The sequence below is a fragment of the Thermobia domestica genome, chromosome 5, assembly GCF_964235325.1.
Source record: "Thermobia domestica chromosome 5, izTheDome1.hap1.1, whole genome shotgun sequence".
Classification (NCBI taxonomy): Eukaryota; Metazoa; Arthropoda; class Insecta; order Zygentoma; family Lepismatidae; genus Thermobia; species Thermobia domestica.
The window spans coordinates 176364362-176382378 of NC_137458.1; the positions used below are offsets into that span (position 1 = coordinate 176364362).

An 18017-nucleotide genomic window follows, 5' to 3' on the forward strand; every position below is an offset into this window, starting at 1 on the left:
CTTCTGTCGTGTTTGCTTTCTGTTAACCCTTTTAAATTCTTGCCTTTTTCGGCGTTTTTCTTGAGTCTCAGATAAGCAGCGACAGTCATCCCTATTTACCCTAGGATCATGGTTCATACCTCGTTTGTCTCAGAATGGAACAGCCTTTCAAACGGTACCACTTGCATGTCCCTATGATGTACCAGAAGGGAATTATTTGAGGGAAAATCGGAATTATTTGCCCAAAAAAACTTCTTCAAAGTTTGGGGTTCCCTGAGGCTCTACCGGGTTTGCGCACAAACCTCCAAAAATTTGGAAAAATACTACGTAGTGTACTAATTACTTGTGACAAATTCGAATTTCCTGACTTGAATAGTAAGGGCGGGAATTTTTTTTACCCATGTTGAGAGAGCATCAAAAAAAAAAAGCCCAAAAATTCCCTAAAATGCACCCTACAAATTTTAAAAAAATTCTGACACGTCCCTAATGATCGTAAAATTATGGTTCATACGTCGTTTTGTTCAAAATGGAGTAGCATTTCGGATGGTATCACCCGAATGTCCCTCGGACATCACTAAGGAGGAAAACATTGAGGAAAATACTGATTTTTGCTGAAAAATCCCTTTTTTTTCGGTTTAAAGCCCTCTGGCGCGGCCCTGGGTAAACATAGAGATCCAGAAATCACTTTTAAAAATACTACGTAGTGTACTAATTGCTTGTGCCAAATACCAATCTCCTATCTTTAACACTAAGGTCGGGAAAAATATTTTCCTCTTCCGCGAATATTTCCAGAATGTCCCAGAATACCCTATATGAATTTCAAAAATTTCTTGACACGTCCTTAATTATCGTAGGAGCACGATTCATACACCATTTTCTTCAGAATAGAGCGGGCGTCCAGATCGTATTACCCTCATGTCCCTAGGACGTTCTTAAGGAGGTTACAAGTAAGGAAAATAGTGATTTTTGCAGAAAAATCCCTTTTCCCCGTTTTGGGCCCTCTGGTGCGGCCCTGGGTTAACATAGAGATCTGGAAATAACTTTAAAAATATTACTTATGGTAGTAATTACTTGTACCAAATGCCAATCTCCTATCTTCAATACTAAGGGGGGGGGGATATTTTCCTCTTCTGCGAACATTTCCGAAATTTTCCAAGGATACTATACAAATTTCAAAAATTTCCTGACACGCCGCTAATTATCGTAGGATCATGATACATACGTCGTTCTCTTTAGAATAGAGTAGGCGTTTAGATGATATCACCCGCATGTCCCTAGGATGGGTTTCTTAGGAGGTTACAAGTGAGGAAAATAGGGATTCTTGCAGAAAAATCCCTTTTTCCCCGTTTTGGTGCCCTCTGGCGCGGCTCTGCGCTAACATAGAGATCTGGAAATCACTTTAAAAATATTATTTATGGTACTAATTACTTGTGCCAATTACCAATCTCCTATCTTCAATAATAAGGGCGGAAAAAATATGTTCCTCTTCTGCGAATATTTTCGAAATTTCCCAAGGATACTATACAAACTTCAAAAATTTCCTGACACGCTCCTAATTATCGTAGGATAATGATTTGTACGTTGTTCTCTTCAGAATCGAGTAGGTTTTCAGAAAGTACCACTCAAATGTCCCTATCATGTAGCCGAACGTAGCAAAAATCGCGAAAGTGGGATTTTTGGTCAAAAATATTCCTTTTTTACCCTTTTGTCCCTCTGAACCCCCCTTCTATGTTGACGAAGAGATCCGAAAAAATTCTCATAAAAACTAATGGGTCCACTGATTGTTTATGGAAAATGTTAGGATTCTAGGTTTAAAGAAAAGCTCAACAAAAAATGTTGAAGTTAGACCTCAGTTAAAAAAAAAAAAAGAGAGAGAGAGAATTTGTGAATTTATGACGTCATACCCGCCACGTTCTGACGCTCGGAAGCGTATAGACCTTTCCAAGGCTTTCTTGAATGTTTCCTCTCTTGGAAAATAATTTTAAAAAAACCGGAACTAAATAGCATTCTTAGTTCTCTTTTAATCGAATCTTTAGGACACTACAATATCGATCGAAAACGACCAAAAAACTTGAAAGGGTTAATGGCCACTAGTTCACACATTGCCGCAATCAGATATGTTGATGCTTTGGGTGCAAACTCCCCTTTTAGCCTTTCAGTAAAATAAATGTTAGTCAAATCAGTGGTGATTTCAGGGGGTTGTTCAGGAGGAATATTCCCCCGCAAATATCTCTGATCATGTTCACCGTGGCTTACCAGTATTTTTGCTACTTTCACCCTTCGTGTATTCAAAATCCCCCGGGGCAGGATTATCATAATTTCTGGATATTTTTAAGAAATGTGTGTGTTTATTAAGAAGTTAAGAAAAGTTTAATCTTAAGTTCCAAAAATGCTTATGCTCATTTTCTATACTTAAAATATATTTTTTATATTATTGTCTTAATTATTTTCCTGAGTAAAGTATTCTTGCGAAGAACACGTCATCGCTATTGATTTTTTCATAAATATCAGCACAAGACAGAATTGCAAGCCAAGCACTTGACCAAACACAGCGAAATTTCCCGGTCTTCCATTTTCCCTAAAATTTTGGACATTAGTTAGTCCCAGACAATTTTCCGGACCAGGCTTGAATCTAGGACGTATGATAAGCTTACCAGGGAGTAGGGATGGTACCGAGACCGAGACTAGTCTCGGTCTCGTCTCGGTATCGTCTCGAATTATCGAGACGAGACCGAGACAGCCTTTTATATACCGAGACGAGACCGAGACCGTGACAGCTTTTTTTATACCGAGACGAGACCGAGACGGAGCTCTATAATCGAGACGAGACCGAGACGAGACTTAGGTCAGTCTCGAAAGTCTCGGTCTCGTCTCGAATATTGATATAGATAGCTATTAAGATTGCCCTTTACTCAAAATTTATTTCGTTGCTGTGTTAGATAATATGGGAACGGTTGACTAATGTTCAGTGGCGAATTTAGGGGGTGGATATCGGACTGAAGCCCCTCTCGAAATAAATTTGTGATCATTTTTTCGCATTGCACGTACAACACAAATGTTTCTTAGTCGTTCTCAAGCCTCTCCCGAAACAAAATCTACTGCTGATGTATATAGCCTTCTCTGTCTTTCCCTCTCTCAACACACAGACACAGACACACACACACACACACACACACACACACACACACCTACACAGCGGATCCAGGATATGATCGTCGGAGGGAGTAAACCATACTTTGATATTTTATCCAGTGTAAAAAAAGAATTAGGATTGACGGCCATTTTATACAGTGTATAGCTGAGCGTCAAAGGGAGCTATAACCCCTTCAACCCTCCCCTTGAATCCTCGCCTGTATATCTTATCTAATATAAGTAAAAGAAAGAGTTGGTTTGTCTGTGTGTCTGTGTGCCTGTCTTTCTGACTGCGTGTGTGCGAACTGGTGACCAGACGAGAGTCCAAGTGCTAACAAATTTGGGTGACGGGTATCATGTCCCAGGAATCAGACCAAGAAGAAGCGTTTTTTAAAATTTTGAACCAGGGGGTCTTAGGAGGGGTGATTATCGGGACATGTATAAGTAGTAGAAAATTACCGATATTAGTGTCGAATACATAGTTTTCGCGGTCGCTGAGATCAATGGTGACACTTCCATTAGCGATGACTTTCAAATTCAGCTACCAGTGCATGCGGACCGGGGTTCACCTGCAGGGGAGGGGAGTACAGAGACATGTAAAAATAACACAAAATGACCGATATTAGTATCAAATAGTTTTCGCGTTTGCTGAGATCAATGGTGAAACTCCGATCGCATTAACCTCCAAATTCATCCCATTCTTCTGCGGGCCGGAGTTCACAGGAGGGATGCCGAGACATGTAAAAGTAATCCAAAATGACCGATATTAGTGTCAAATGTATAGTTTTTGCGGTCGCTGAGATCAATGGTGTCACTTCCATTAGCGATGACTTTCAAATTCAGCTACCAGTGCATGCGGGCCGGGGTTTACCTGCTACGGAGGGGGTACCGAGACATGTAAAAATAATACAAAGTGACCGATATTAGTGCCAAATACATAGTTTTCGCGGTTGCTGAGATAGTGATACTCCCACAGACCTTGGCTTCCAAATACTGGTCTCATGAAAAAAATGGGTATTTCTTGTAGTTATATATATATATATTAAAAATGCTGAATTTTTTAACATGCTGTGTGAAATATGGAAGGGGAAATTCTTCTAGATACTCTGCAATACTACTAGATAAACATGCAGTGTTGCCAATGCAACATAAAGTAACTTCTCAAATCCACTACGTATGATATTACATATTTCTGTTCAGTTAATTGAGTTTAACGTCTCTTTCAGCAGCGAGGCTATATGAGACTGAACCTACTGATTAACGTGGAATCCAAACCATATGAGATCCCGCCGGGAATTAAACCCGGGTGTCTCACACCAATACATATTTCTAATTTAGATATTAAATAAAACCACAAAAGCACATATATTATTCAGTGTAACAAAGGACAATACATATCACTAACATCAACATTTTGGAGATCTCTAATAACTCAAATGGCAGGAACATTATAACATTAGCTTTCAGTAGTTTTAATTACAACAAGTTGCAGTTACTTTATTTTAAGCAGTGTTGCGAACTTAAATAAATTGCTAAATATTATTATAAATATAATGCAAATAACGTAGCTAAACTGCAAAATGTTTTAAAATTACTCGTAATTCGTTTTATGGTGCAAGAATGTTTTCAAAACACGATGTTTTTCATATTCTTTGGGCTACTTATAATGTTAATGTTAATGTCAAAGTTTTCGTTCCAGCAATACATGTAAAAGCAAATTGTAACTGAAATTAAATGTAACTGATAACTTTTCAGCAACACTAGTTGTTCTCCCTAAGCCTTAGGCCTGGCGTATTTTTTACATTAAAACAGCGTTTTATTAAAATTTTAATTACACCCTAACTGCATTTCATTTGTTATAGTTTGACCACCGACCACCTCAAACTCGATCCATACCATATAGCTATATGCAATTATTCAATGACTTACAGTTAGTAATACACATTGTGTTGATTTTTGGTTTGGTTTGTTTTAGTTTAACGTCTAACGATTATGCTAGGGTGGCTAATGGAGACGTGGAGTTACTGATCATAGTGGAATCCGAAAAACTTCGGTCCTTGAACATGACCGCCACCGGAAATCGAACTCGGGACCATACGAATCAAAATCAAGCGTGCTAGCCATTCGAGCAAATAGGGGTCCTTGCATTGTGTTGATTTAAATAATTGAGTCAGATCCGAAGATCAAAAAGTAGCGTATCTGTGCTCCAAAAGTAGAAGATATGAACTATTTGTAGGCCAAATATATAGAAATGAATTATTTGGCAACTAATGACTGGTACTAATGAAATAATTTTTAAAATAGACTGGAAAATGTGATGGACATATTGCAAGACGAAAGTATGATCGATAGACGAAAACAATTCTAGACTTAATACTAGTGACAAAAACAGCCTAGGAAAAGTGCACATACAAGAAATTTTGACAAAATCAGGAACCACTGGGGAGTAACCTGGAAAAGAATTCCCCAAGATAGATAGTTGTAGAGAAAACTTGGGAAGATTTCATCCAGCAGTGATTGATAATGGTTGATTATGATGATGGTGATGATTTTATATCGAGACTTAAGAGGTAAACTAAACCAAGTCATAATTTCGTAATTTTACAGGAGAAGCGAAAAACCGGTTCCTTAACTAAGATCTATAGTACTGTTTTTCAAACTATACTAAGTAGTTACAAAGTAGTAGGATGCTTTTAGACTTACATTATTACACCACTAGAAAGAACATAGTCTATTTAAAAAAAAAGTATTCTAACTCAATTTGACCAAAAAGTGACTTAGCATAGTCTACCACTAATGTTCATTATATATATACTGTATAACTTTTACTAGGTAAGGTAGGGTAAAATTGGATTCAAAATTTAACGAAAATCGTACAGCGAAATTTTTTTTTTTTTTTGACTATTTAATACTTCATGTTGCTGTAAAACTACCAAAATTAATACAAAAGAAAACTAGAAAGTTAAGAATCGCTTGTTTTGGCGAGAGAGAGAAAATATATACAGATTTCTCGAATTATCTATATACTTATATAATACGTATGTTCATGTTTCGCAAGTAATTTTCAATCAATATAAAACTTCAACGTAATGAACGCACGATTTGTTTTCTCGAATAAAGATCACGTGCACCGCTAAGAGCTCAGGAATAAGCTTAATCTGTGTTACGGCAGTGGATATATGCGTATGTAATGTATTACAACTTTAGGAATTTGTATAAGAAACAGAATGTACTTAAATTTAGACGCGAACTATGCAAAATATCTGACTTTGAATCTAACTTGTTTCGTGATGCAACCCGAGACCACACATAGCACAGATGAGTGCCGTAGCTCCCACCACAAAGTTCAGAAAGTTCGTGTTATAATGTGTCAATTAAACACGTAGATGTGAAACGGTAATAAAGGATTTGATCAATTTTAAACAAAATATATTGTAGTATTAAATTTACCCTATTTGTTAAGATAATGAACGTTATATTCTGTTTTTAAAATGACAGTCAAAGCAGAATGTATTGGATAATAAATGAGAAATTGTAAAATTTCAATTTCGGTAAGATTAAATACATTCGTCCTGCTATGTGTTGCGTTATCCGTTAGGAAATATATATTGAACAATTCTGATTCAAAGGAAGGAAATAAACCACTGTATAGTATTGGAGTTCTTTAATATACTTTAATAGAGTTTAATTGTGTAGGCATTACTGAGGCCATATGAGAAAGTCTTTTGCTGAAAGTGAAATATGGATTACTATTAGGGTTTTATCCCAGGAATGATATACTCACTGATGATTGAACCTTGAACACACGCATGGAAGGCATTAGCGCTAGCAAATTAGCTCTGAAGAAGTGCACCATACTATAATTCTAAGTCAAGAATAAGGCTAAAAATAAGAAGCAGAAACGACAGACTTTACAATAATAATACTTTTACAATTTTAATTTCACCTATTTATTTCGAGACTTTCGAGACGAGACCGAGACCGAGACGGCGATTTTTGACTCGAGACGAGATCGAGATCGAGACAGCTATTTTTCAACCGAGACGAGACCGAGACTGTACAAAGTCTCGTCTCGTCTCGTCTCGATACCATCCCTACCAGGGAGAAACCTTGAAATCTTCACTAAGTTTAATGAAGATGAAAAACGGAAATAAATCTATTTCCTCGACAGTGAATATACAATGTAGCATATGTTCTATACAGTCGGTTTGTATATCATTATGATGAATCCACACACTAACGGATCCAGAAGCGTCGTTTGGTGGAGGCAGATTGCTTCCTGGACGAATAATGTAGGTTTTAAAACTGACACACACTCATAGTCAACGTCTTGCGAATAAAATAAGAAAAATAAACACACTGCTGAACAAGACTGAACTTATTTAATATAAAAACACATTTACACGTGACGTTTCGATCTTGGTTAGAAGATCGAAACGTCACGTGTAAATGTGTTTTTATATTAAATAAGTTCAGTCTTGTTCAGCAGTGTGTTTATTTTTCTTAGGTTTTAAAAACGTAAGAGTTTTGCATCAATTCAGAATAACGTGGTGCATTATTTTATACAGACTGTTTCAAAACAACACCGCCAACGTTTTTGAGGCGATTCCTGACATAGGGTTGCCATATTACCTGATTTTAGCGGATACCACCAGATTTTCAGGTCTTATATTCGTCCGCCGCTTAATCACCTCTTAGTCACGAAAAAACACCCGCTTTTTTGGACTGGAGAAAAATCTAACACGACTTTGTTGATAAAGTGTTGTAATATTCAACGTAAACCGCTGCATTTCTGTGTCAATCTCAATTGCAAGTGGACAGGTAACAGAAACAAGATGAACGTAGAAATTGTCAAATTATTACTACTGGTTTTGTACAATATGAAAGACGTATCATACGTAGAATTTTATGATAAGATTTTATGCAATCGAGATTTTTTAAAGAAAGTTAAAGGGAATGAAAAATGTAAAAAAAAATTGGCATAATCATACACATTTTGGTTCAACCCATGAATACTAATATATGATCTCATGGGTGCGTATTTCTTTGATAACATTCTGTCCAGTTCAACTGAACAAGTCTATGTTGTTACGTAATCTATATGTTCAACTAGTCTTTATATATTCAGAAATGATTGCAAATTGAACTACGGTATCCTTAGCATTTTGTTTAGATTAGATTCATTATTAGTAGTTTTTTTATTTTAAAATGTTTATACTGTATTTCATACATTGTGAAACTGTGGTAATTTCGTATGTTAGTATGATTTTAAGTAGCAATCTTTGAAAATGATTAGAAATTTTATAAGAGATGGACCAAGACTCCTAAATATGTTTTACCTTTCTTATGATAAAAGTTTAGAAATTATTTTGTATTTCTTAGAGAGAAAACCGTATGAGCATCTGCCATATATCGCTTTTTTTTTAAACAACTTGTCTTAAAGATATCCTTATTAGAGGTATCTTACTGTAATACTTACTTTACAACTCGAGACTCACATTTGTTGTACTTAATAAAACATTAAAGGCAAAAACTAAATTTGCTTTACTTTAGTTTTGCTAGAAAAGTACATTGGAAGTGTCACTTAACAAAGAAATCACTAAAAAGAAATTGTCAGAAGGATCGTCAGTATTTGTAATACACAAGTTCACATCAGTACTTACGGTTTAGAATCCCTCGCTCTTCTAATTTCAAAATATGGCAACCCAAAGTTATCGTCGGATGCCACATACAAACAGACAGACAGGACGGCCTGTAATAGAGAGCTCTGTACCCAAAATTCTCAAGGTTTGTTTCACAAGAATCTCAAATACTCGAAGGCATCCGAGCGCCGGATAGTAAATTTTCGATACGGGAGTTTTTTAAGTCTTCAGCCTTATGGAATTTCCTTACCTCTACCTATATCAGTAGCTGTCTCTATACAGAACTTTAAATTAAACCCTTCGAAATCATATGTAAAATTATTTTTCTGCCTGTCCCGTTATTGGCGCAATCGGCAAAGTGAATAGTCGTATTAGTAGACTAATAGTGTCTTGGATTCCAATTCCATTTAGGTGATGCATGTTTTCTCTTCCTTTTTCTCTCTTCTGACAGACTGCTTAAACGTCGTACAGATCTGTGGGGAAAAAACTTTTCTTTCACTTCATTGCAAAAGAGAAAAATGAAATGAAATGAAATCTTTGAGTTTTACGTCCCACGGTTATGCTAAAGGAGACGGTGATTATGAGAGATGAGTGAAATGGTGGAATGAAGAAAGTGGGAGGAAACGGGAGAACCTCGAGAAAACCCACGAGCACGGTGTTTGTCCACCACAAGGTTCACTTGGCGGGGGCTGGGATCGAACCCGGGACCCCAAGCACCAGAGGTGAACGCTCTACCACTGAGCCACCGCGCCCCCCTCATTGCAAAAGAGAGAAGTTTTAAAATGAACACCCTGCATATATGTAATACATGTTATATAAAACTATGATAACTTTGAATACATTGTTTCTTCCGAACACTCCGATAATCCCGAACTTTTCAAAATATTCAAGCGACTCGACAAATGCGATCATATTGATATATTTCTGTATTTGCTGCTTTAAAACAATTCGAGACTCTCGAACAGTTCGAGTGTCTCGAAGTTGTCTAATGTTTCTTACATTTCGAGTGCCTCGAACACTTCGAGAGTCCCGAACATTTCGGGAGTCTCGAACATTTCGAGAGTCTCAAACATTTCGGGAGTCTCAAACATTTCGGGAGTCTCGATCATTTCGAGAGTCTCGATCATTTCGGGAGTCTCGATCATTTCGAGAGTCTCGAACATTTCGGGAGTCTCGAAAGTTCGATAATTCGATAAAATTAAAATTCTTTATCGATGAAACGGTTTTGAAATTTTATCGAATTGTTATCGATTACTCGATTATCGGAACAGCCCTACTGTTGATGTCCCGGTTTTATCCGACTACGCCATTATTCAGAACTACAGGCCTAGCATCTCTCAAAGAGCACAAAAATCTTGATTCAAGACATGAAATAACAGCACGAAAAGTTATTATTATATGTTGTATACTTACATAAGTCTCTTCCAGTGGTTAGGAACAGCAGCATATTATCGATGGGAGACAAATTAAAACTTTTCTACTCAAATTCTTCAACACATCGCCAACAACAAAAAAGCCACTTACTCAGTTTTCTCTTAAACTAAGAATGACATGGCGGCTGTTTGCAACTAATTCCATGCGTTGGCCGACAGATAGTGGCACTAATATAGCCAGAAAACCCATTCTACGGTTTTATCCACCTACCCGGTTTTATCCGACTTTCCCCTACTAATAGCGTGTCACCACAAGGAAAAAATTGGAAAGCATTGAGCTAAGCCCTTAGACCTTAACACGGGAACTTAACAACATGAGGTTCCACTGGGAATCGAAGTATTTTCCCACCAAGAGATCGAACTCTAACCATATAACCAATAGAGAGATTCGAAAAGGGGCAGGAAAGCCAGTGATAGGAGGCACAGACCATACTTTGTCTCCTCTCTCCTGAATTTCTACCGAAATATGCTACTCATTCAACATCATTGAGACTTATTTAAGCCTATCGTGTCTGGAATTATGTAGTAATACTTGCAAAAGAACTATAACTTAAATATACGCATTTGGTAGTACAAGCGACCTGTTTTCTAAATTTAGCCTGTTTCATAAATACTACTCTTTCAAAATGTCAATTATATTATTTAAAATTAAAGAAGAGGTAACATGTAATTCAGTGGCGTATTTAGGGGGTGGCTATCTGGTTCAAGCCCCCCCGAAATAAATTTGTTATATTCACAACTTCATTAAAATTTGTCGGCACCCAAAAGGAAAAATAAAAGTGCATAGCCCTCCTCGAAACAAATTCCTAAAAACGCCACGATGTAATTGTATAACATACTGTAACTCATAACTTAGTCTTATATGATTTTAATTTACACAATACTAAGGCTATTTCATAGGTGAAATTTCAAATCTAAACGAGTTAAAAAAAAATAATGTGCCAATTTAAAAAAAAAAAAAAATCGAAGAAAAGCTATTTCATACTTATTTCCTTACTAGACTCATCTAAAATTAGTACTTTGAGACCGAACGTTATTTTAAAATGTACATTATATAAGTACATTTATTTTTACTTCTAATGTTACTACATCTGGAAAGAAACTGTCTATCCTTGTGTATCTCTGTAAATGAAATAAGAGCCATCTCTGACATAAGAGCTAGCCTATGATACGTAAGAAATAATCTATTTTATATGCATACTACCCTGCCGTAAGTAAATAGTTGAAAGTGATCTGTTTCCATTGCTATATTCCAGTAAACAGAAGAAACTATTACTGATGCTATGGAGTTAGTATTTGATGAAGCCCTGTTTGGCACTACGTAAAACTTCGAACATATATGGCATAGTATCAATTACTCATTGATCCATTAATCCTATCACAGGTGATAACGTTCGTCACACAGTACTTCAAGCATTATTATTATTATTATTATTATTATTATTATTATTATTATTATTATTATTATTATTATTATTATTATTATTATTATTATTACCGTAATTTCTTGAAGGTCTGTATGGCGGTTTATGCAATTTTTGTTCCAGAAGATGCGAAATGTTTTGTATAGGATTCATGTCCATGTCACGGGAGTTTGAACCATATTTTATCCCTTCCAGTGGGTAGTCACTTTGGTCTATAGCATGATGCCCCGATCGCTGCTCAAGAATTGACAAAAACAACTTTAATCGGAGAATGTAACATGGCTGCAGAAGAATTATGGTTTGTTATGTATGGCGGTGGCTGAATTGCATACTCGTGGTATTTGTGGCTTTTTAAGAAGAGATTTATTTATTTATTTATTTATTTATTTATTTAATTTTTGGAGACACGTCGATACATTTCCGCTCTATGAAAACGCCGATGGACGGTTCTTACTGATTCGTGAAGCTAGGCTATGATGTCATTGGAAATTTTTAATATCTGGGTATTTTAACTCCGGATAATAGAATTTTCCAGACATGGCATTGGACCCATTCTATTCAAGCTCGAACGTACGTATGTCTTTTCTTCCGGTTTGAAGTCTACTGTAACTGTATAGAGTTGCTAATGGTGTACACAATATCACTGATAGTGTGCTAACATCTAATAAATTATTTGCTAATGGTATACATAACACCAAGGTCCGTCGACCCTACTGTTCCTTCCCTCTTTTAAGGTCGCGTCATAACTACCCTTCTTTGAAAACCGAAGATGTAGTAAAATCGTGACGTCACCGCGGGAGCAGAAATAGCTTTCACCCAAGGTCCTTCTCATTCACCCATGCTTGTTTGATTTTTGCAGGAAAGCGAATGATTCTTGTTTTCTTGTTGAGTTGAGTTGATTTTAGTTTAGCGTCCCTTTCAGCAGCGAGGCTATATGAGACGTGGACCTACTGATTAACGTGGAATCCGAACCACATGAGCTCCCGCCGGGAATCGAACCCGGGTCTCCCACGCCAAAGGCGCGTACGCTAACCGCTTAGCCACGGAGGAGCTCTCTTGTTTTCTTGTATTGAGAAAAATTAATTATTGTAGTGTTCGTGTTAGCATGTCGAATTGTACGATAAATACTTGTCGCAATCATAGTAGAAATACTAAGGGTTCCGAAGTTATTTATCGGGTATTTCCCTCGGATCCTCTGTGGAAAGTTTGGCAAAAGAAATGCTGTCGAAAAGACGCCTTTATAGTTAAAAACGACAGCGTCTATTCCGATCATTTTATTCCCGAAGCTTATAAGCGTGATTTAAAACATGAGTTTCTAAATATTCCACTCAAGAATAAATTTAAACCGATGTTCTGCCTTCACTGAACTTATCAGTGTCATATGGAACCGTGTTCGTGTAAATAATGGAAGAAATAAGTATACGAAAGCTAGGTGTTTAGAGTAAAAACAAATCAGGCATTTGGGTACAGTCAGATGAAGTAACTATTATGACCGGAACGGAACTTTTTATGTTCCGTTTGTTCTGTGGAGAGTGAGGGGCATGAACTAAAGGAATAGCTTTCCTTTTTGCATGAAGAGAACGAGAAACTAAAATTAAATCTTTAAGTTTTACGTCGCATGGTTATGGCGGCTGATCTAAAGAATACGGTGATGATGAAAAATGAATGAAATAGTGGAATAAAGAAAGTGGGAGGAAACAGGAGAACCCCGAGAAAACCCACGCACACGGTGTTTGTCCACCACAAAGTTCACTTGGCGCGCAGAGATCGAACCAAGGACGCATGCACCAGAAGTGAACGCTCTACCATTGAGCCACCGCGGCCCAACGAAAAACTAAACTCTATCAGTATGTACAAAGTCAAAATAATAGTCTATTTACAAACGAAGTTAAAAGAATTGGAAAGCAAATATAATAAAGAATTAATTTCAAAGACCGGTTCTAAAATATAATATTGTGATCGTTTCAATGGAGTGGTTAATAACCGGTGGTGGATATATTACGAAAAAGTTTTATACAGGGCCAAGTAAATATGCTAATAAATGACAAGAAAAAACTAAGATGGACTGATTAAGATATTATTCGTGCATTAACACAACGCGCCACCAAATTATACAATAATCTGCGGTTACATGTTCTAATCCGCGTACCCAATGTGCCAACACTTCGACATTGCATGCAAAAATAACCATTTTCTCGTGGTATTCTTACACCAGTTTTGAAAATTTTGACGGAGCAAGGGCGCTGCTTAAAGAGTGTGAAGAAATTTTCAGTGCTTATATTTGATGAAATGAATGTTAATGGGCGCGTGTCCCATAACGAATAGGTTTACTTAATTTTGGAATGACACAGAAATGTTCAGGTGGCAATGATTCGAGGCTTGATAGATGTGTGGAAACAGTCAATGTATGAAGATTTCGATAAGACTATGAGTAAAAACTTACACTTTGAAATCATATCGAAAGTTGAAGTCTTAGGATTAAACATAGTTGCAATTCTTTCCAAGTTGAATGGTGGCAATGTGAGGCTATGTTGTGGTCTCATTTTACTTTCTTCCCGGTGGATGGAAGCAACAAAAAATAAGATGTATTTTGAAAATTTTACAAAAAAAAAAAAAAAGTCGAAAACAAAAGAATGTGATTGGCCGACCATTTGATGTCCTAAGAAAGACACTTCTATGTTGAAACAATTCGACAAGGCTAGGACATTCTTCAGAATTCGGTTTTTGAGTAGAAAAACACGGGAACTTCGGAAGAAGGATGCTTTTAAGATAGTGGATACAAAGCTATTCTTCAAGTGCTGCACAATCCTAAAGTAAGTACGTATTGTATCTGTTTGTAGTCTATTTTTATCGCATTTTAAAATTTGTTTTCCTTTGCAAATCGCTATGGCGGAACATGGGCTTAGCCTACGATATTTGTCCCTGCTTCACCGCGGTGACGTCACACTACAGCTGGAGAAAGTAGCTACGCAGAAACAGCTAGTTATGAAGGGACCTGTAAAAGCGCGGAACAGTAGGGTCGACGGACCTTGACATAACACTGCACTGATAGTGTGCTAAGATATAATACTTTCTCTATATCCAATTATGTGACCTCCAGTAAACGCTGTTACCTACTCACAGCCATGTTCGCGCATAATGATGAAACTTGTACGACTGCATACTTACACTATCACCTACGTCGTGCTCATCGGCAGTTCTCATTTGTTTGCTGTTGCCGTGTGGATGTCCTTTTACATATGTCAAAGTAGTGTATATTCATGGAAATGCATTTAGGAACATCCAATAGAAGTTCACGAATTTGGTCCAAACTTTGTGCATGAAAAGAATGTTAAAACAATAGCAATGATACCAAATAATTTCATATAGGGTGTTAACACAACATGCAGCTACTAATTTAAATAAAACATGTAACCTAACTCGCCTCAAAAGAAGTTGTTTGGATAAGTAACCGATTGCACAGATGCTTAATGTCACTCTGGTATGGTACCATGTTTGCGATAAATTTTGGTTTAAGTAGTAAGTTCTGCAGTTTGCCCTAGCATAGTAGGTGAGTTCAGGGGGTGCAAGTACCACCTTCCCAGGCAATCGGTACCTTGAACTACCCCAGTATGAGTGTATAAGACCTCTAGATGTTTGGAGGCTCGACTCGTCCCCTTTTGTTTTCATTGCCAAATGTGGATCAAGATTCAATGGCGAACTTGCGGTCATTAGTAAATCAAACCTGGCATTAAACTTATATATTCCGTTGCATGACATATTATTGTCTCACCTTGTTTTGGAGAAGCTAGAGGAGTAAACATGTTAAAGCTTTTTAAATCAAGCAAATAGAGAACAGTTTGTTAGCTTTGAAAAACTGCATTATTAGAACAACAAGCCGTTGGGGCAGAGAAAATCAACATAACAATTTTTATAAATAAACTGAGTCCTCCAAACAGACAACAACTTCTGAGGTTTCACTCTAATCCTCTAACCTGATGAAGAGATCCGCGTCTAAGTCAGACGAATGAGAAAGAATTCAATTACGCACAGCTCTATTCGTTTTCCAGTGAAGAGTGGAAAGGAGGATGAGAAAGGTGAGAAAAGGTCATCAAGAATGACTCAACTCTGACAGGCTCTAAAGTACCAGCCGTTAATTTGTTAATGTAAATGTAGGAAAACCCACGTCAGAGAGAATCAAACTCGAGATATCTACTAACCGTGTGCTGTCCTCTGTAAAGTAGTAGACCTAAAATATGAGAGATGTAACATGCAGCCAGACGATAAGAGTTGAAAAATCATATTTACGGTACTTGAACCCTATCTCATGCATCGTTTCGGAATTCAGTACTTAAATTGTCTATATTATTTATTTATTTTATTTTATTTTATTTTATTTAACAATCACCAGATACAGCTCAGAGGCCATTTTACACTGGATATCTAACAACAAAAATAACAATGGAAAGGATTTGGGAAAGTATCGGCCAGGGCCTGTTTAGTATGTACCATCCCGGCATTTGCCTGGTAGGACTGAGGAAAACCCTGGAAAACCTGTCAGGATGATTGGCAGCGGGAATCGAACCCGCGACCTCCCGAATGCGAAGCCAACGCTCTACCACTTGAGCTACTTCGCTCGGTATACATGGCGACTCAAACATAAATAACAATTTATTATATAATAAAAATAAAAGAAAATTACATTTAGTAGCATAAGTCTGATTATATAATGCGAACTATATGTTTGGAATTTATACTAGTATTATTCAAAGTATGGCTCTCATGTTATAATTTAATACTTATTGATATTACTTATCAGTCAATAAACTTAACGCTTAACATGGAAAGTCCCGAAGTGTTTTCCAAGTTTTTTTTGAAACATTATCAAAATCATACATACTTTCGGATTTGTGACTTCTGTATGATATATACTGCATATTGAGTTAAGTGATAGTTTTAATTTGGCCACACTATATGTAGTCCTCCAGATATAAGGACTAAAAGAAAATTTTTGCTTGAAATATATTAGATCTTTTGATCCAAAAAGATTTTGTCCCAATCTAATGCCCTGTTAATTCCCACAGGTTTGTAATGTCTTTGTTACTCTTGGATAAGAACATGGAGAATATTCCATGAAAATGCTCCTACAGTAAGGAGACCATGATAGACATGGAGTTAGAAACGCGAGAAATGGCGTTGGAAAGAACCGGGTCCCCTGAGCACAGTGGCAATGTTAGAAACCCAAGAATTCGGACAAACATTTTTGGGCTAAGGTCCCTTCTATTCAATATCAATTATATCGCGCTGCCCCTTACTGACATACAGCATCACAGTATTGTCTTGTAATGTTAGGTTGAATAACATTCAGGCAGGATAATAAGGATACTTACTTTTGTGAGCAAAAAGCATGGAGAATATGGCAAGAACATCCTTTCGGACCCGATTTCTTGGGCTTCGAGCCCGGGCCAGATTTACGATATAACCGGTGTACTCAAGGAAAACAGACCCTTTCCAATGTAACCACCTACGTCCAAAAACTCCATGCTTCATTGGTGAGTAGAAGAGACCCGACCCTATACTTTCGGGGCTCGATATCTGGGGACATCATGTCCCGGACTCGATTTGTGACATAACTCCTGTGTTCAGAGGACTGCGACCTTTCCATTGCTACCTATCACGTCCAAGAACTACATATTTCATTGGTGAATAGAAGGGACCAAAAGTCGAAATTTCGGAGCCCGCTTTCTTGGGCTTCGAGCCTGTTTTCTGACATCAGCTCTGTGCTCAGGGGACCATTATTTATCGCCACCACTCGCGTCCAACAACCCCATGTCTAACACGGTTTGCTTACTGTAGGAGAATCAGCTCCATGCTCTTTATACGGTGTATGTTGTCGATTGCACGTCACATCATTGAATACATAAAAGATGGACGAGATTACATTTTCAAGTTAATAACACATGTATTGTAGAGACGTTTTTTATTGTCTTATTGATTTTCCAACAAACAATTCTATGGGTTGAGCAGGAGCCCCCTTTCCATAGTGCCCCTTTCCTCCTTAGCTAGCACTGTGGACCCGTTAGTTACGCCACTGGTTACTAGGAACAAGAACGGAGTTTTGAATTAGTTATAACTAATCGAGCAATATATTATGTTTTCTTTCTTTCTTTCTTTCTTTTTTTTTTTTTTTGCTAAGGGCAGGGCCCACCCGGAAATTTCCGGGTATCTGGGCGACACAGTCCGCCTCTGGCCTTAGCACTGTGTATGGAAATGTATTGTTATTTCTTCTCCATAGTAGTAGTATTCGAGGTCTTGCTGTGTACAACAGAAGTATGGGGGAGTTGGCAAGATAGATCAGCTCATGTCCCATTACAAAATTAATTTGAAATCTAAAAAGTGGTACCTTCGTGTCGTTTTCTATTCTGTTG

The 18017-nt window shown here is 37.2% G+C and overlaps 1 protein-coding gene across 1 annotated transcript in view; it reads right to left on the minus strand.

Moving 5' to 3' along the window:
* LOC145686299 (tubulin beta-1 chain-like) overlaps positions 1–18017 on the minus strand; it is a 76755-nt gene that overhangs the window by 46802 nt on the left and 11936 nt on the right. The window lies entirely within an intron of this gene.